Source organism: Nycticebus coucang, unplaced genomic scaffold, assembly GCF_027406575.1.
Source record: "Nycticebus coucang isolate mNycCou1 unplaced genomic scaffold, mNycCou1.pri scaffold_62, whole genome shotgun sequence".
In the NCBI taxonomy this organism is placed as follows: Eukaryota; Metazoa; Chordata; class Mammalia; order Primates; family Lorisidae; genus Nycticebus; species Nycticebus coucang.
The window spans coordinates 657757-679359 of record NW_026515588.1 but is presented as its reverse complement, the minus strand read 5'-3'; the positions used below and the strand labels follow the sequence as shown (position 1 = coordinate 679359).

The following is a 21603-nucleotide window of genomic DNA, read 5'->3' as shown; positions in this document are numbered from 1 at the left end:
ATATATAATAAAAGAAATATATATTGACAACAAAATTATATTTCTACTTGATATAGGAATTTTAGGCTAATAACAAGTGAACGTATATGTGTACACTATACAGGCGCACACACGCACACACATACACGCAGGACCTGCAAACCCCAGAGTTCTCCTGTTATAACTCAGCACTCATGTAATACGTTTATCTGTTCTGAGACTATCTTGTGAGTCAATATATTTATTCATTCCCACCCCTTGATAGTCATTGATTCAGTAATTGAGCATAATGTCAATGATTTCTGAAATATCTGAACAAGCATTTTCTCCCTTTTCTGAGAAAATAAAACTTTACTCAAAGTGGGGAAATGAAAATCAATTCCCATTTTGTTCTGCACAAAACAGTAGTTTAGCAATCTGTCCCTATTAAAAAAAAAGGATGTTTGTATATACATGTGCTTATATACACATGCGTATATATACATCCATATATATGATACATACGCATATGTAGATATATAGAAATAAAGTAAGTTCATACAGACTCAGATTGCTCCCATCTATTCTTTCCACCTATATAAAATAATGATACAAACTGTTGTGGGCAAAGGGAACACTTTTTGAGGATTTGCTGAAAAAATCAACTCATAATAAAGCAAATCAATAAGAGAAAATCCATGTAAATCTTATTGTTATGATGTGCGCAGGGAGAAACACACAATGATTGTTCAATATCCCAACAACACCAAAATACTTCTATGTATATACCTTCATTTCAGAGGGGAGAGAGAAGATGAGAAATATAGGTAATTTTGTTGAATGGCAATAAATGATTACTCGGGAGGATGAATAGATACTTCAAAAAATGAATGGATGAGTTGAAACAAATTGACTTTGGAAATTAAATTAAACTGAGAAACTTGTCTTATGTTTAAAATATGTTGGCCTAGGTCTGTTTCCATTGTTCATCTTCTTTCCTGCCATAGATATTGAGATAACAGGGAGAGGAAGGAAAAACCATTGGTCTTCTTGATGGGTCCCTTTGGTCTTTATAAAGATTGAGGAAAGCCTTTTCCAAGGTCTGTTGATTTCTAGAGGCGTTTAATTCAAAATGTTCTTTATAATCAAGGAGTCTTTTCTAGGGCTAAAATTCCCTGTAACCCTTCACTGTATTCATGTGCCAGCCAAGATGGAAGTTTATTTCAATTAATTTTTAAATTCTTAATAATAAATCATTAAATATATAGGTATTGGGATTTGTGGTCCTGATTCCCTGAACTCAGTTTGCTGGTTCAATTACTTGGTGAAAATAGAAAGTTCAACCAAGGGACAGTAGGAATAGAAAATGGAAGTGTGTAGAAACTGAGAGGGAAACTGGAGCAGCACAGTCATCAGGAACAGAAAGCAGAAGTCACTTCCCGCAGCCTTTAGTAAACAAAGGTAGGTTTTACTGAAGAACACAAAGACAGCTTAGAGCACTTCCAAAGAGAGTTGGAAGGGGTCCCCCTCACAAATGAGAGGAGAGAGAGAGAGACATACAGGAGGGCAGTGTACAGATATAAATATCCTCTTTTTCTCCCTTTGAAATTGTTTGTAACATTTTCATTTATCTCTCTGTATCTCTGAGCACCTTTGTCCTTTTCTATTGGTGACTGATTGCCTGGGATACCTCATAGCGACCCATTTTTTTTCCCTCTCCCTCTCTCTTTTTTCTTTTCTTTCTTTCTTTTTTTTGGCAAGAATTACTAAGTGCCAACCACAGTGTTCCCATAATGTTTCTCTGGGCCCTCCAGACTTCCTTATTCAGCAGGCCAAGCTTTTCTCCCATCCCTCTTGAAACAGCTTTCTTTGTCCCTTCTCATTCTGTTTGTGAAAATTGACAGCATGTTTTATCTTTTCAATTACTTTTTATTTTGCTTTGCTTTGATGGAGGCTTGGTGTATTCCACCCGAGTAAGTTAACACTGCCTTGTAAGTACTGAAACTGTCTATATTAAAATAATGTAGAACCATATGATATAAATAATAATTAAAATATAATTTTTATAAAAGTAGAGTAATAGAAGTTAACTAGCCATTGTTACCTGCTGTGGTAACTGGTTACTGTTTAATGGCACTATCCTCCCTGATAAGGGCAAGATTGGTGACTTCCCTATTACCTCTATGGATAACATCGTATTGTAAAGGTCAGAGATTTGTGCTTCTGTAGAAAGCATAACTATTACAAAGCCCAAGACTGGTGTTTGAAGTATTTTTCAGACTCTGCATTCCAGGGGACCCACTGGTGCCAACCAGACCCATGGATAGAAGTGGAAATAGATCCAAAACCTTGAGAGTCCGCCCTTGGTTATATCTCAAAGCCTTAAGATTTCCCCTCAGGAAATCTCCCAACTGATAAGATTAGACTCTGCTTCCCAACTCTATGAGTTCATGGTCTGCCAATCAGCAATCTCAGTTCTCTTGTCCTATTCTATCAAACTGTCTTTTAAAAACCTTTCTCCCAAATTCTCAGGCAGACAGATTTGAGAAATCCCTTCCATTTCTTTGCATGGCACCTATGATGTTAAACGTTTTCTCTGTTGTAATCTCTAAAATATCAATGTACTAGCTTCCTCTTGAGCAGTAGATAATGAACCTGGTTGAGCTGTAACAGTGTCTAAATTGAATATAAATGCTTTTAAGATATGCAATTCTGTGCTCGAAATGGTACATGTTCCTGTTTTAAATTTACATTACATGTAATGCCCAAATAATTGTGCGAGTAATTTATAGTTGTTAAAATTGGCTGTTGATTTCATTTTTAAAGCCATTATTTTGCTTATGGCAAATGTACTCCCATCCATTATTTGTATTTCCTATGTTTATGTTAATATTGCTATCTTAGAACAATATATGCCAGAGGATTGTTACTAAATACCTCTTATGCTACTGTTAATGGAAAAAAAAAACTCTGCAATTCTGTAAAATAATGTAAAGATGTTTAGTCTGAGACAAATGTATGTGACTGGCCTGGAACACCTGGACACTAGAGGAGCTGAGAAAATGCACCCATTACTGAAAGTTCAGTACTTGTCCCTGAGGTCAAATCAGCCAGAACAAAAAATAAGGACAAGTGCTTTAAGGAAAAGAAAAGAGAAAATTATTAATTTGTAAGTAAATGCAGAAGGCAGTGGTTAGCATCACAAAGACCTCCATCCTGCCTTTAAATGGAAATACAGGCTTTATAAATGGGGCAAAGGTTGGACGTGGTCTTTGTGACCAGTGTCACATATTGTGGCTTCTGGATATTGTTGTTTAACTATAGTTGGTAGTTTCTGTTGACGCTATCTCTGGTGACAATTTTATGACCTTTGTGAATAATTCTGTTGAACCATCTCCTGTGGTTTAAGACTGTGGTCCCCAACCCCAGGTCGTAGATTAGTACTGGTCTGTGGCCAGATTAGTACTGGTTTGGAACAAGGATCACTGGCTTAAGAAAATGTTTTCCTGCCCCTTTGATTACTGGCCTCCAGCAGGAATGCAGATTTTAATTCTCAAACAGGATGGTATTTAAAGAGACAACTCATAAAACTTTTTCTTGCCCTCTTTTCTGACCTTTACCTCTGTTATATCCTTATAGTGTCTGGGTTACAGTTTTGTTTATACCTGTGTAGAAATAGGGATTACAGGTAAAACCGTAAGATCCTAGGTATATTTGTGGAGGACATACATTGGTTGGCCTGAGAAGATAGAAGATCTCAAAAGGAGTGAAGGCACCTAAACTTTATAGGTGGGTTTAAAGATGCCTTGGCTTTGTTTTTTTTTAAAAACAAAGCTTCATCTAAAGGCTTGGAATGTTTTAACTTAAGATAAGGATATCTGTAAATCAGAGACAAGCCAGCATAGTTTATCCAAACTCAAAAGATCTGTTAAGTAAATCGATGGCCTGAAGGTATAATTTACAATTTGTTTTTTATGAGCTCAGGCCTATGAATGTTTTAGTATATTAATACTAAAAAAGAATCCAAAAGGAAGGGAGTATGATAAGGTATATCTTACTCCCCTTGTCCTCATAGCTAACATCTTAGATTTAAGGTTTTTCTGGGATACCCTTGGCCAAGAAGGGGTATATTCAGTTAGCTGAAAGGCTTAAGAATTTATTTTAGTTCACATTACATTTAAAATTTAATATTATAATTGTATATACTACAGCTTCAGAAGTTTTTAAGAAAGTTTCAAGATCTTTCAAAAGTGTTTGTTGTTAATTTCTTGTCTCATCACTTTCTAATCCCTAATCTTAAGATATTTCTTTAAAATTCATAAATAAATGAACACAGTATATTTTCTTTTGCTCTGCGATAGCCCTTCATTAATAGACAATGTTATGAAAAGAAAAGCCACAAGGTGGAGTTTATGTGAGCAGAATAACCTCCCTTAAACACGTCCACAGTAAAATTTAAATATTGGAAGGTACTCATCATGACATATGTATGGGTATTATTCTCATATTTTTTTACTCTTAAGAATAGACGTAGTATGATATAAATAATTAAGTCAAATTTAGTAACAGGTTTATTGGTTATTAGATAAAATCTTAATTACTAAATATAAAGGAAAATGTCATCAGTATGGGAATACCATATTAAGAAACATCAGTATCTGAAAAGACTTTGTAGAGGAGAGACAGACAAGCAAGTGATTTAAGTTCCTATCTTATAAAACTTATTGACAAATGTCAAGTGGAGTCCCAAAAAGCTTGAGGAGGGCATGAAAGATTTCACAGAACAAGTGAATCAGAAGATAAAAAACCACTGATCACTTCACATCTATTATGTGCCTACTGAGGGATAGGAACTCAGTTGGAACCGTAGCTTTAAGAGTTTAACAAGGTTGAAAAGGGTGCCTGGGAGAGAAAATCCCAGGCTCATGCCAAGATGCTGAGCTAAGAGTGTAAGAAGAGCTTTTGTTTGGTAGAAAGAAAAAAGTGCACATTGAAGGATGTATGTAAATATTCTCAGGGAGTCAGACTTGAAGTACAAATCTGAAGAAGTCTTTTTATTATGCTGAGCAGCTTTAACTGTAAGCTCTGGTCTGGTCAATAGGAAGAAAGGAAAGAGTTGAAGAATGAAAGTAACCTAATATGTCTATTTTAAAATAGTAGTGATTCAAGTGGAATAATGGTATATTCATTACTTTTATCTTAATTTAGTAATTCAACAAAAGTTTAACACTTATTTTTTTAAAACTTCTCTTATAGGTTTGGTGGAGATGGTGGAGGCAATGTGAATCACGCAATTTGGGTGTCTGTGGGGAAAAGTACATTAAAAACCAATTACACATTCACTTTTCTAATTATAAAAAATTACTATTAGAAAGGAGGAAAATTCTATTTAAATATATAATTGATATTTAAAAGAGTAAACAACAGGTAGAAATTATTCACTAAATATTTACTGATAAATGCATAAATTAATGAGAAGCAGAGTTTGCAGGAGAAAAATGTCTGGCAACAGTCTCACTTTGGTTGAGAAAATAGAAATGAAAATGAGACAGGTTTGAAAAAACATGTAGGAATCCCATTACTGGGCATCTACACACAAGGAAAAAAATCCTTTTATCATAAGGACACTTGTACTAGACTATTTATTGCAGCTCAATTTACAATTGCCAAAATGTGGAAACAGCCTAAATGCCCACCAACTCAGGAATGGATTAACAAGCTGTGGTATATGCATACCATGGAATACTATTCAGCCATTAAAAAAAATGGAGACTTTACATCCTTCGTATTAACCTGGATAGACGTGGAAGACATTATTCTTAGTAAAGGATCACAAGAATGGAGAAACATGAATCCTATGTACTCAATTTTGATATGAGGACAATTAATGACAATTATGGTTATGGGGGGGGAAACAGAAAGAGGGACGGAGGGAGGTGGGTGGGGCCTTGGTGTGTGTCACACTTTATGGGGGCAAGACATGATTGCAAGAGGAACTTTACCTAACAATTGCAATCAGTGTCACCTGGCTTATTGTACCCTCAATGAATCCCCAACAATAAAAAAAAAAAAGAAAAGAAAAAACATGTAGGATATACGGTCTGAGAAAGTGGAAAATAATGGAAAATGAGAAAAAAGTAGAGAGATGTTAAGAATGATCCCATGATTTCATTCTTGGAGATTAAGCCAATGATGACATTGTCAACAAAATAAGACAGATGCACAGGGCAAATTGTGACTAGATGTAATACATTCATCACTTCATGATTTACAATATGTGATTACTTTTGCAAATATCAAATATAAAATATAAGAGCATAATAGTTACAGTCTAATGCTTGATTTTATAGCCATTATTTAGTATGTTTTTTTATTAACTTAAATTCATAATGAACTGAAAATGCCATTTAAAATCACCATGCACAGGTTTATATAAGTATACATATGTACATATTATTTACTATTGTACCTTGTATAGATGTTAACATCAGTAGAATCTTCTAGGTGATAGAGTTAAAGTTAACACTCATAAGATTAATATTACAATAAAACTGTGGAATAAATGTCTTTGTATATATCCACTCTATGTTATTCTCTTACTATAACTGTTGCTCAAGATTTCTATCCCTTTTTTTTTTTTTACTGAAATGGAACTTTTTTACATTTTTTGATTATTATAATTTCTTGACATTGTATTTAAATATAGATGCCAATATTTAATATTTATATGGCAAGGTGTTACAAAGGATTAGAAATTCTATTAAGTGTTCAGTCTTGAAAGAGGATAAGCACTTAAGGAAAATAAAGCTAGTGTTTTATTTACTTTTTAGAGACTATCAATCAGTTCAAGATGAGATCTTCATAACTAGGAAAATTGCCAGCTGTACTTTGGTGCCTTGCCTCTTTATTAGCCTTGGTCTTCTTGGGCAAAGCTTCATTTAATTGTTTAAGTAGATGGAAGCAAACTAACAGACACAGTCAGCAACAAGAGACTCAATGAAAAAGCTTGTATTTGTAATCTAGCTGTAGAGCCCAGGACCATTCTGCTTTGATAATCCGGCCTTTGTGATGAACCTGGCTAGAAAAATCCCATGTGTTCACCTAATTAAGCCATCAGAATGCATTGCAGTGAACAGAGTGCCTCATATGCACTGGTATAAGTAATTTTTATTCCTCTATTTCTTGGATAATAGAAAGAGACGCTAACCTAGATTGTGACTGATAGACGCTATACTGTTCAGCCTTAGTAATTATGCCTGAGGGTAAGGAAAGCCTCTGGTAAAAAATTCTCTATGTGCCTGAGATACTGTCATTACTTCATTCAACTATTTTCCCCTAGATTTCCCGGTGAGCTTTCATTATTCTGCTTTCTCTTATTGCTTGCATCTTTCCTCTGTCTACATGCATGTGCCCTCTGTTGTATAAACAGACAGGGCCTCTGCCATGATTTCACATGGGAGAATTGCTTTGAACACATTTTCCTTTATTGAGTCAATAATTCATAAATAAAATAGGTGTTCCTGACTAATAAAACGAGGAGAATATATTAACAACTTGACATGAGAATAAGTTAAATTCATGGGTTTTGAAGATAAAAACATGTTTGAATTGGCTTTCTCTCCAAGAATATCCTCTGAAGTTTTCTAAAATGTGAGTATATGTATATATATATGCATATTTATATATATATTTTTATACTCACACATACACACATATACCTAGAGATATGTGTATATATGTGGTGTGTGGTGTTCACAATATATCTGTGTGCATTTATATGTGCATATATATTTAAATTCATATATGTAAATACAGATGTATGTATAAAACAGTATTTGTGTCTTCTTTCTAAAATATTCATATAGGCCTAAGTAATATTCATAAACTTATATAAAGTTAAGATTTTTTTTTATCCTCTTAAATGTAAGATTTAGTACAAGACATGACATTTTTCCATCAGTGTTTATCATTCATTCCCTAAATTATCAAGTTACTGAGATGATGTATGTAGTATCTACACAAATTAGTGAATTTCTTGTATATGAAAATAACTGTATATTAATATGTTTCTTATTTTTCTATCTAAATAGTCTTTCAACTCAATTTTACATTTTGCTGTATGTAGATCCATAGCTGAACAGGGGAATTTTCCCCTTCAGCCTGGAAGTTTCATTAAAAGATCAACTCATAATAAGGCAGATTAATAAGAAAAAGAGATTTGTTTAGCCAGCACATGGGGAGAATCACAGAGTGATTACCCAATATGTCAGTGGTGTCCAGAAATTTATATGCCCTCATTTTAGAGGGAAGGGACAGATGAGAAATATAGGTAATTCTGTTTAGGAGGAATAAATGGTTACTAGGGAAGATGAGTAGATTCTTGAGGGAATGAATGGCTGGGAGAAAGAGATTGCCTTGTAAATGATTCTCTTTGGAAATTAACCTGAGAGACAGATTTTATATTTTATTTTATATTTATATTTGAGCCAGGTCTGATTGTGTTTTTGATTTTCTTTCCTGTAATATAGTGACATGACAGAGAAGGTAAGAGAAGTTGATTGTTCTTTTCTATGTGTCTGGGTTTTTATGAAGAGAGAGAAAGCACTTTCCAATGGCTATCAATCTCTAAAGGCCTTTAATTCAAAATACTGTTTATATCCAGCAGTCATATCTCCTGAGTTCCCCCTTCAGTATCATTTTGCATTTCCATTAGCAATGAATAAAAGTTTCTGTTGCTCTGCGTCTTTGCCTTTGTCCTCGGGGTTTTAGATTTTAGCCATTCTAGTAGGTATAGTGGTATTTTGTTGTTTTAATTTCCAATTCCTTAAGCATATGATTTTGTTAAGCTTATTTGCAACCTATATTTGTTCTTTGGAGATGTGTTTGTTCAGAATTCTTGTCTACTTTTCCATTGGGTAGGTTGACTTCTTATTGTTGAATTGTAGGAGTTCTTTGTATATTTTGGGTACTAATACTTTTTCAGGTTTGTGTCTAGCAAATAATTTCTTCCACTATATCTTTATTCTCCTGAGAGTATCTTTTACAGAGCAGAAGTTTTTCATTTTGATAAAGTTCAACTTACAAGATTTTTTTCAGTTCATGGATCATGCTTTTGGTGATAACAATTAAAAACTCATTACCAAACCCAAAATCAAGGTAGATTTTTACCTAAGAACTTTTAAAAATGTGATATTTCCACTTTTTTACATAAGATATTTTTATTTAAATATGTAGGACAGAGTGTCGCTTGTAATGTCTTTAGTGTAAATAAATGATACTAGAAAGTATATCTTAATTATTAACATATTAAATCAGAACCGTGTGAAAATGATAACATTCATATTTTTGTCAGTATTACCCATAAAGATTATTTATTTTATATGTCATTTGTAAATTATATTCTAATGACAAAATCAAATTCTTCATATTGTAAAATATCAAAATGCAGCTGAAACTAAGCAAATAAAAATTAAGATTCAAATGTAGATCAGGGACAATTTATATAAAAGGAAAGGTAGACCAGGGGCAATTTATATAAACAGAAAAGATGTTTAGGAAGCCAGGAGTGTAGTGAGGATATGAAGAACAATTCAGAAGTGTTATATAGGTAGAAAATATTCATGTTGGCCATGTATTTATTGTTCTCTAAGTACCTATGACCCAGTTTTACAGACTACAGAATAACCTGGAAGTAGGTTTTTTAATGGTGACAAGATAAAAGATTTATTCATGTTTCAATCATAAAGTTATAATCAATCCTTTGGTCAGTTTATTTTCTGATTATTTTTATTCTCTTGTCTCTTTTAAGGATGAGTTGCCTTTTCCCCCCTTTCATTTGTTTTTAGCTTTTATCAAGTGTGTATAGAATTAACCATTCTAACTGACTGTTCCTTATAGTAAATAAGCTGGGATATATTATTCAAGAGCATTGGCTTTAACCTCAGATTTACTTGGATTCCTATGAACTGTGTGAAGTTGGGAAATTTGCAATGTTTTTTTTTTTTCTTTGTTTTGTTTTATGTTCTTAAAACAGATGCTATTTACTTTGTGGTGTGGTTGTGAGATAAAGTCTGTAAAGTATCTAACACAATGCCCTGTGCATAGAAGGCATTCCGTAAATAGTATCTATTAACTTCAAGCACATATTGCATTAAGAAATGTGAAGCATTAAGAAATGTGAGCATTAAGAAATGTGAAGAGGATAGAAGGTTGTAGAGGAGTGATAGATTATCTGTTGGCTTTGAGCCCAGATGATGATGTCCATGACTGAAACCAATAATGTTTGGAAAAGAGAGTTGCTACTGATACATGGGGGAGGTAGAAGAGAAGAAAAGGATGGCATTAAAAAGATGAATTTTAAGGTTGATAATGGATACGAGAATATTAATTACTTTTTCAGGAAGTGAATCTTTTACAGTTCCTTGAACCCCTTTCAGATGTCTCAGCAGGCATTTTAATATATAATATCAGACACCGTGGTTAGTGAGCAGAAAATATTAAACTGCATAGGGAACCCACGATTTGCTGTGACAAACAGATATGACATGACTTCACATGAATCCAAATCAAAGAACTTGAATTTAATAGAACATATAGAATTTGCCTTGTAAATATGTAAGAAAGTCAGTTCACAAGTGTTGGTTCTACTCAAACAATGACAGACACAGCGCTTCAGGCCAACAAGGAAATGTGTGACAATTTTCAAAGCTATTTTTAGAGACTGTGACATATTTTTCGACTACAATGGTGATTTTTATTATAATTATTACTAGATGGGTTAGCATGATGAGAATTTTAAATCCCCCAAGTATGTAAACGTAAATTCTAAGATTAGAAAGCATATTTTGAAGGAGCAGAAAAATGCTTACAGGTTAACTTTCTTTTTCCCTGGAGTATCATGGTATAAGAAGGACTGTTCAGCACTTTTTAGATTTTTGTATCCTTTTGAAGTACATTACAGTGAAAAAAATATGTACATATGTCTTGTATGTGTTTGCCTCTCCTTTTTTTTAAAACACACAAAACAGAAAATGTATGCTGATTGAAGAAAATATGTAAAAATTAAATTAAAGAAACTAGAAAAACACACAATGAAATGTTAAACGTGTTTAATAGATTTGGCTAAGAAGACTATGGTCTGTTTCTGTCTGATAAGAAACAATTTTTCGGTTTACTTTTTCTATTTGTTAGGGTATGTACCTTTTTGTGTTTGTATTTAGTCCGTTGTGCATGTTCCAGGAGTTCAATTATTGAAATAAAATTTAATTCATTATCATGGTATCATAATAGACTTTGATATCAACAGATGGGAAATAAACAATAGCATAGGAGGAATTGTGTTTGTTTAGTGAAATGTATTATCTGGAAGACCTGAGTGGACTAACTTGATGTAAAAAGTGCCAGACCCACAGATATCAACTAAAAAAGTTCCTAACAGAATAAAACAAAACACTGTGTTAGACAATCTATCACACACACACACTCTCTTAGTATGATTGATTAAAATAAATAGATGCTTATACTCCTATTTGATAGATGAAAGCACCAATTAGATTAATTTTTTTTATTGGAGGCTCAATAAAAAAGGAAGAAAACTGAAATTAAAGGTGAAAGTGTGATTATGTATTAGAATTGGTAGTTAAATTTACTAATAATCATTATATTGAAATAAAGGCTGGGGAAAGAGTTTAGCAGATAAACACAAAAATAGGTAGTAACATGGAAAAAACAATGCATACAAATGGATGATCCAATGGAAAAATTAGAACCAATGGAATCACTGTGATCGGTTCAGTTATTGTATAGAAAACAGTTTATTAAAATCATGAAACATTGATGCCAGAACTGTCTGACAGAAATTTGTCAGACAAATAATATTGCACAAATAACCAAGCAAGTGATGACAAAATTTACAAGGTCTGCTTCAACATAATTATCCTAATTTTTTTTAAGGGACATTACTTTTCAGTCTACAGAAAATCTGTGGGCTCAGGGGAAGAAAGTAATTATATGTAGAGGTATTTGAATTTCATGCTTAGAATTCCTAGATAACATGTGTGTTCACTACAGTTTACTCACAGTCAAATTTGATAGCATATCTGGACTACATCTTATTCTTCATGTTGCCTTAATTCAGTATAATTTGCTGAAATATTTTTAAAATTAATAGGAAGAGAGATTTTGGCAAGTATTTATTGAATATGAGTTTTAAAGAGGTGACTGAAACTGATTACTTGCAGAAGCTGCAGAAATAAAAAAAAAGTGCTATTTTAAATGAGAACTGAAAGCTAAACTTAATTGAATATGTGGGTAATTTGTCACATTCTTTAAATCATCAATTTCACATTTATAATTTAATTAAAGGACTACTTTGTGGAAGTTTCCCATAAGAGCATTTGCATGAATAATCCATCTTCACTGTTGCAGTGTTAAACCTTTGATAATTGGGGTGGCGCCTGTGGCTCAAGGAGTAGGGCGCCAGTCCCATATACCGAAGGTGGCGGGTTCAAAGCCAGCCCCGGCCAAAAACCACAAAAAAAATAAAAAAATAAAATAAATAAATATTAAAAAAAAAACCTTTGATAATTGAGGATAAATTTTGTAAGCAAATATTGACAAATGAATAATAAATACAAATAAAGACTGTCATATATCTAATTTACTGTATATTTAATTTCTGGGTAACAAATAATACATTCACCATCAGAGTGTTCCATTGATTGAACACTCACTATTTGTTGTTCTCTGCACTGTTTTTATTTAACTGTTGAAAGAAATGTTTCTGAAAAAGAACTATTTCCATTTTTTAAAAAGTTAACTTATGTTTGTCTTAAGTGTTTACTGTCAGTTCCTTGTCTTTTTCCGTTTATCACTTCAATAGATTTAGGAGTTACAAGTGGTTTTTTGTTACATAGATGAACAGCATGATGGGAAGGACAAGGCTTTTAGAGCACTCATCACCTGAAAACTATAAGTTCTACCCAATAAGTAGCTTTTTATGCTTCACCCTCCTCCCAACCTCCCCCCATTCTGCGTTTCCAAAGTCCCTTATAACTCTGTGTGGCCATGTGTGACTATCATTAAGCTCTCACTTGTAAGTGTGAGTATGTGGTGTTTGTTTTCCATTCCTGAGATACTTCACTAAGGATTATGGCTTCCAGTTTCATCAAAGTTTCTACAAAATGCATTATTAATTTCTCTTTTATGGCTGAACAGTGTTCCATAGTGTGTATGTGTGTGTGTGTATACACAACACAACTGTTGTGTTGTAAACAATACTTTACTCATCAGTTGATGGTCACTTAGGTTGATTCCATATCTTGGCAATTATGAATTGTCTTCAACAAACATTCAAGCGCTTGTGTCTTTTTGGTATAATGACTTTTCCTGGGGTAGATAACGATTAGCAGAACCAAGCTTTGGAGTGATCCTGGATTGTCTAACTCCAAAACTCATGATAATATTGCCCACACTATGCCAGTCCACTCTTCTATCACACTGGTGAAAAGGATTTTCCCAACCTGTATGATATATCTGATTGATTGTTTGTATAGAACATGGTCTGCACAGTGTGATCACAAAAGTTAAAAGCTTTCCTAGAACAAATCTCTTTTCTTCCAAGAAGAAAAAAAGATGTTTCAGATTTTTTTAACTGAATTGTCTTGATTTGGCTTTTCTATGTTCTTCTTGCTTAAAAACCCTCTTCTATGTTTCTGACTTTAGGTCTTCACTATTTCTTTTTTAGTTTGACAATGAGTCTCATAATCAAGCATATAATATACATATGCCATAAAATAGTTATGATTCATTAAAGAATACATTTTATTATTTCAGAATGCCATGCTTATTCTCTTTGATGGCATGTCAGAACTTAGCATTAAAAAAAAAATAAACACATCATGGTTGTAGCTTAAATTTTATAAACATTGCAATTTTCATTAGATACATTTTTTATTGTCTAGGCATACCTTTTTGTAGTTTATTTTAATGCAACAAAGAAATGCTAGAATCATACATATATACATATATATCATACAGCTAAATTTAATATATATAAAATTATGTTGTGGATATTTAGTTTATTACATATAACTGCATCACATTAAAGTGTGTTATCTAAACAATAAAGAGTTGTGTTATATTAATCATACACACTGAGGGACAATATTTCTAATTGGATTTTGAATACTTATTCTTTTGGGGCATCACAAAAATGTTCATCTAATAGAGGATGTTAGTGTTCAATATATGAAGTTTGACATCTTTGTAAATAATTGTCTCCTCTCATGAGGAATTACTTGAAAATGAAAATATCATCTTTATTTTAAAGTTTTACTTCCATGTTAAAGTGTGTTTTTTTTTCAATTCCACTTACATTCCTTTTATCTGATCTATAAACTTATATTAAACCATTTAATCTTTGAAAGCAATAGAAAAGGCCCAGGGCATGATGTTAAATTTAAAATCCCAGAGAAATAGTCTCTACAATTTTCTGGAATATCCATTGTCTGTGGATGTTAAAGTGCTGTTGCCAAAAGTAAATTGAATAGACCTTCTTTCCCGTGGATGCTAATTACTGAGAATATATAGTAGAGATGTGAATTAACTATAATTTAATCTATTACATAATGAATCAATTTACACTTAAATTTATACTAAATCAAAACACACAGGGAACATGTATGCTACTTTATTTTTCAAAAAATAAATTCCACCTTTTTATTTTCACAAATAATAGATTTTTGAAATCAAATTTTCCCTTTATTTTTATATATTTAGAAAATGATATTCCTTTATAAACATATTAGCTCACTGTGAGTCACACTAAATGGTGTAATTTAAAACTTAGGTTTTGTTGGCTTTCTCCCCTCTTTGAGATTAAAAGATACTTGTCTTAAAACAAAGAAACAAACAAACCTATACATCTTTAATTTTCTACATACGTATCAAAGATCAGAAATATTTTTAATATTCTGAATAGCAGCCTCTAAATGACTTATTACATGATTTGAGCTCAAACTATATTAATATATTATTTGAGTATCTTTTAGTAACTTAGGTTTCATCTGGAGCTCTAGATATGCAGTGATTTTACCATGGAATTACTTCTGGCCTTTGGAAGGTCACTCGTTTACAAGTTATTGCCTTTCATAAATTGATCTAATCTTCTGAATAATGGCTGTACATGCTGATGATCAATATTTTATTGCTTCTACATCCTAAAACACACCATGAATTATAGTCAAAGCCATTATCACCCAGCACTGCAGACACAGCAATAATATACATGTGATATTACTGCTCAGCTTGTGGTATTGTTTAGGAAACAAGACTCTGCTTGAATGATTTTATATCAGCACTATTATTATCCTCTTTAATTTATAGATAGAAATACCACTGACAGCTATCACTCAGTCAGTCATTCTCAAGGCCAAAAAAATAATTTGTTATAATTTTCTTCTGTAATAATTGAATCTAAATTTTTCTTTTATTTAAATGTTTCTAATCATCAGTTACTCTATTATATTTTCAAGGGTAGTGTGAGATAATTACTGGTGTAATTCTAGAATAAAAGATACAAATTAGTTTAAAATGGGTATTGAATAATATAACTAATATAAAAGAAAGTTTTTCTGACAATAATTATTTTATTATCATATAATCATATTTCCTTAATCAAAAACAAGGTAAAATGCACATTCTCTGCATTATCTCTCTACTGTCACACTGTTGCAATTTTTATCATTTTCATATTTTAATTTACTTTTAAGATTTTTTTTTCCCCTTTAGATTTAGCTGTGTATATAAATGCTCTGCTCTCATAGCCATATTCTCTGGTCCATGCTTCGCTTGTTAGTCTTGTTTCAACATTTACTTTCTTGATGCATGTTATGACAATCAATATTTGACAATGTGAGAGTGCTTCTAGTAATCCCCAGTTTGTTAGGATCATGATTCTGATCGAAAAATGGAAACTTTCTCTCTTGGGAGGCCAAGCAGGGACATAAAAATAACTGCAATCAGAAAATAGTTGTTGTTCATTATAATCCTAATCCTATTATTTGTAGGTTTCAATCAGTTTCACTCCCACAGGAGCACATACGCACTCCAGTAATTCAGTTTCCTGGAGGTAATAGGGAATTGTTCATCTATTTAAATACTGAGCCAAGTTACGCAGTTGAGGTGTGCCTGCCATTATTTTTTGGAGCTTCTTTGGATTTCTTTTAATTTGGTCCACTAAGGCTCCAAGAAGTGTTATGTGTGTGTGTGTGTGTGTGTGTGCGCGCGTGTGTGTACATATATATATACACACATACACACACACAAACATACATATATATAATCATTGAACCATGTTGGCTTGATATCATTATCAATTATTTCACTGATCACATTGAAATATTTCATTTGTAATTGAAATGGCATGTGTTCAGTATTGTACTAAATATTGTATGTATAAACATTAAAACAGGTAATTCAAATGACTTGTGAGTTCAGAAAGCAACTATGATTTCACTGTGGATAATTGAGAAAATAATATTTTTAAAGAAATGAAAAATTTGACTAAGGTGGAAAAGTGTTAATCTATGGAAATTTTCGTGGTTTAAATGCTTCGTTCATTAGCATAGAAATAAATGCTATTAGTATTGACTTTAAATTTGTTAGCTTGAGTTTCAGCCTTTCTCAATTCATGTTAGTCAGTGTTAATAAAAATGCTTTTGACTCAGCATTAGTGTAAGAGAATGTTTCTTTAATAAATTGTCAGGAAAGGAAATCAATATCTTTAAAGGTTACTTTGAACTTTGGCTAAACAAACAGTCGTGTGTGTGTGTGTGTGTGTGTGTGTATGTGTGTAACTTGTTAATAAGGAAGAAAAGAGTTGGAATCATCAAGAACAAAGCTCTTAGAGGCAAATCAAAATCTGGTACTGTACTTTATATTCTTCTGAAACAGGTGGATAGCTAGTTATATGACTTATTTCTTTTTGCTTGTGTATTATGTTGTCCATCTAATCGATTTAAACAGATTGCATAAAATAAAAATATAGAAAAATTATTAATTAGATTGTAAAATATAGAAAAATTATTAATTAGATTGTAAACGCATTTCCTGAGATTGTAGAAGAATCTAATTTTTAATATCTGAGTATACGATGTTATTAATGTAACATTATATTCATAACATTTTTACTTAAAAATCATTTTCTTTTTTTTTTTTTTTTTTTTTTCTTGTCTGAAGGAGACTGGCAGCATTACTACTTACAGTTATACTGCTAATTAACCTTCAACTATTTGTATAGCACATAAGAAATAACACTGCTCACATATAAAGAAAGAAAAATCATTTTCTGTTTGGAATTATTTGGACTTTACATTTGCTGTATGATATGGCAGGTAATTTTAATTATTTAAATATGATTTAGCTTTTGGGGCAGGAATGATTACACTTTAATTCTAGAAACTGTGTTTTACCTCCCCAGAATGAAGAGCACACAAATATGAGAATATTTGCATATAGTTTCAGGAAGACAAGGGACTAGGCAAGGTAGATTCAAGGGCCCTATCTTTAGTCAACAATGAGACAGAGAGATGGGAAGAAAGAGTCAAGATTACAGAAATATTATGAACAGTCTGCTTTTTTCCATATAGAAAACAGAAGAAAAAATATTTATGGATTAGTCAAGGCTGAAATTAAAGTTCAGGCATTAACAATCACCAGATCCAACTTTTTCATTGTCTAATTGTTTGAAGATTGGAACATAGAGAAGAATGACATGGTCATGGTCCATTAAGGCACTCAAATCAATTTTCCCTTTGCCTCTATATAAAGAGTACTCTCTAGTTGACCTGTATGTTCCTGATTGACAAACCTCCTACAAAATCATTCATATTGTTGTATTTAGCTGTATAAATAACTGCTCTGAAACATTTATAGATTTTATTTTGATTTTCGTTTAACTGCAGATTTGCCTGTTTTCCTTTTAAAACAAAGTATCATTAACATCTGAGTTGCTCTGTCTGCTTTCCAGAGTACATCTACAAAGAGAGGTGGGGTTACTGATACTACAGAGGTGGAGCCTCATATTCGCTGCTCCAAACTTCACGTTTGACAAAAGATACTGTGTTTTTACTGGCTGTGAAAAAATGTCTTGGGCCACTAAATTTTTTGTTTGTTTGTTTTGTTTTATGGCTGGAGCTGGGTTTGAACCCGCCACCTCTGGCATATGGGGCCAGCACCCTACCCCTTTCAGCCACAGGTACCACCCAGGCCACTAAATTTTTAAAATATATCTTTCCTGTCCACCCTATCAACAGATTAAACAACTATGGTATATGCTTACGATGGAATACCATTCAGACAAAAAATAGATGATAATTTGTGTCTTTTCATAATAACATGGAAAAGGCAGCACCTGTGGCTCAAGGTGTAGGGTGCTAGCCCCATATACTGGAGGTGGCGGGTTCAAACCCCAGCCTGGCCATAAACTGCAAAAAAAGAAAAAAAAAAAAAAACATAATAACATGGAAAGATTTGGAGAACCTTCTCCTAAGTAAAGCATTACAAGAATAGAAAATCAAGCATGCCATGTACTCAATTCTTGCTGAAAGTCGTAGATTAACAGCGATAGGCCAACAAGAGAGAAAAAATTAATTTAAGAAGTGGCAATGGAGAAGAGTGTTTGGTAAGTTGCCAGGTAACAGGGTATAATGCATGGGTATATGGCACTTTTCCTGGGCATAGCGTACAACCACAACCCAGACTTTACCTCACAAATAATTTAACCTAATCGTATATACTCTTATATATTCTCATATAAATCAAGAAAAAATAAAATAAATATACATGTAAGAATATTGATATGGATAAAAACCACACTTTTCTAGGAAATTAAGTCTGGTCAATATCTTAACTTTAAACAGTCTGAATGAAGCACATTCAAAGGAGGTCGAACGAATACCCTCAGTCTATCATTTCACAAATTTTTATTTTTATTTTTTTTTTATTAAATCATAACTCTGTACAATAGTGCATTTATGTGGTTCAATGTGTTATTTTTTATTTCTGGTTAATTGAGGGTGTAAAGAATTAGATTATAATGTTTGCATCTCTCAGGTGAAGTCCTTCTATAATTGTGTCCTACCTCCAAGAAGTGCGCCATACACCCTAACATTGTGCCCATTAAGTGGGAGCACATCCATCTCCCTTCCTCCTCCCCTCACTCTGCTCCCTCGTTCCCCTGCCACTCACCTTGAATTAATTGGAGTTTTCCTCTTATGTGGGTGTATATTAGATCCTCTACTGGCTTCATATTACAATTGAGTACATTGGATTATTACTTTTGCATTCTTGAGATACTTTACTAAGAAGAATGTGTTCCAACTTAATCCTGGTTAATACAAAAGATGTATAGTCTCCATTTTTTTAATGGCTAAATGATACGCTATGATGCCAAGAATGCATATAACGTAGCATGTTAATCCATTCCTGGGTTGGTGGGCATTTAGGTTGTTTCCACATATTGGCAATTGTGTGTTGAGCTGCAATAAATAGTCTAGTATAAATGCTCTTATGATAAAATGATTTTTTTTTCTTCTGGATTGATACCTAGTAATGGGATTGCAGGATCTAATGGTAGGTCTAATTTGAGTTCTTTGAGGATTCTCCATACTTTCTTCCAAAAAGGTTGTATTAGTTTGCAGTCACACCATACAAAAGGGTTTCCTTCTCTCCACATCCATGCCAGCATCTGCATCTCTGAGACTTTATGGTGTGGGCTATTCTCACTGGGATTAGGTAATATCTCAGGGTGGTTTTGATTTGCACTTCTCTGATGATTAGGGATGATGGGTATTTTTCAAAATGTTTTTTTTTAATGTTTTTTAGCCATTCATCTGCCTTCATGAGAGAAGGTTCTGTTCATACCTCTTGTCCAGTGGTAGATGGGATTTCTTGCTCTTTTTTTTTTGTTGTTGTTGTTGATTAACTTGAGTTCCTTGTAGATTCTAGTTATTAACCCTTTGTCAGATTCATACCCTGCAGATATCTTTTTTCATTATGAAGGTTTGTCTTTTTCACTTTACTTGTGTCCTTAGCTGGGAAGAAGCTTTTCAGCTTAAGTCCCAATTGTTTATTTTTATTGTTGCTGAATTCTTTGTCATAAAATCTTTCCCCAGCTCAACATCATCAAGAGTTTTTCCCACACTTTCCAAGACTTTTATAGTTTCATGCCTTAGACTTAAATCCTTATCCATCTTGAGTCAATTTTTGTAAGTGGTGAAAGGTGTCATTCCAGTTTCAGTCTTTTACATGTGGTTATCCAATTCTCCCGGCACCACTTATTGAATAGGGATTCTTTTCTCCACTGTATGCTTTGGTTTGGTTTATAAAAGATCAGATGGCAAGTAGAGACTGACTTCATCTCTTGGTTTTCTATCATGCTCCATATGTCTATGTCTCTATTTTTATGCCAATACCATGTTGTTATGATTACTGTGAACTTATAAGATAGCCTGAATTCTGGTAGGGTGATGCCTCCAACTTTGTTTTTACTAAGGATAACATTGGAGATATGGTTTTTTCCCTGATCCATAAAAAATGAAGTACTATATTTTCCATTGCTTCAAAGTATGATTTTGGTATCTTAATGGGGATTGAATTGAATTTGTTTATTGCTTTGGGTAGAATAGACATGTTAACAGTGTTGATTCTTCCCAGCCAAGAGCATGGTACGTTCTTCCATTTGTTATTGTCTCTTGCTATTTCTTTTCTTAGGGTTTCATAATTCTCTTTGTAAAGCTCCTTTACCTATTTTGTTAGGTATGTTCCTAAGTATTTCATTTTCTTGGAAGGTACTGTGAAGGAAATTGTGTCCTTGTTTTGCTTTTCAACTTGGCATATACAAAGGCTACTGATTAGTGGACACTGATTTTATCCCCAGAGATACTACTGTATTACCTGATCACGTCCATGAGTTTTGTGGTTGAATATCTAGGGTTTTCAAAGTATAGGATCATAAAATCAGGAAAAAGTGAGAGTTTGACCCCCTCTGACCATATTTGAATGCCCTTTGTATCCTTATCTTGCCTGATTGCATTAGCTACAACTTTTAGCACTATGTTGAATAATAGTGGTGATAGTGGACATGGTTGTTTGGTTACACTTGTAAGTGGAAAAGCTTTCAGTTTTACTCCATTCAGTAGGATGTTTGCTGTGTGTTTCTCATACATGGCTTCAATCAGCTTAAGAAATGTGCCACCTATGTCTATTTTCTTAAGTGTTCTTGTTAGAAAATGATGCTGAATTTTGTCAAATGTTTTTCTGCATCTATCAAGAGGATTATATGGTCTTAGTTTTAGCTTCCATTGATATGGTGAATTACATTTATGGATGTGCATATGTTAAACCAGCCTTGTGTCCCTTGGATGAAGCCTAACTTGATCATGATGTATAACTTTTTTTAAGTGTTGCTGCAATCTTTTGCTAAGATTTTATTTAGCATTTTTGTATCAATATTTGTTTTTTTGTTTTTTTTTTTTTTTTGGTACAGACAGAGTCTCACTGTACCGCCCTCCGGTAGAGTGCCATGGCGTCACACGGCTCGCAGCAACCTCCAGCTCTCGCGCTTACGCAATTCTCTTGCCTCAG

The 21603-nt window shown here is 33.0% G+C and overlaps 1 non-coding gene across 1 annotated transcript; it reads right to left on the bottom strand.

Moving 5' to 3' along the window:
- Positions 1 to 17184: 17184 nt before the first annotated feature.
- On the bottom strand, positions 17185 to 17313 carry LOC128579528 (small nucleolar RNA SNORA19). Its single transcript, XR_008378181.1, has one exon. It is a non-coding gene; the product is annotated as a small nucleolar RNA SNORA19 (small nucleolar RNA).
- Positions 17314 to 21603: the final 4290 nt, after the last annotated feature.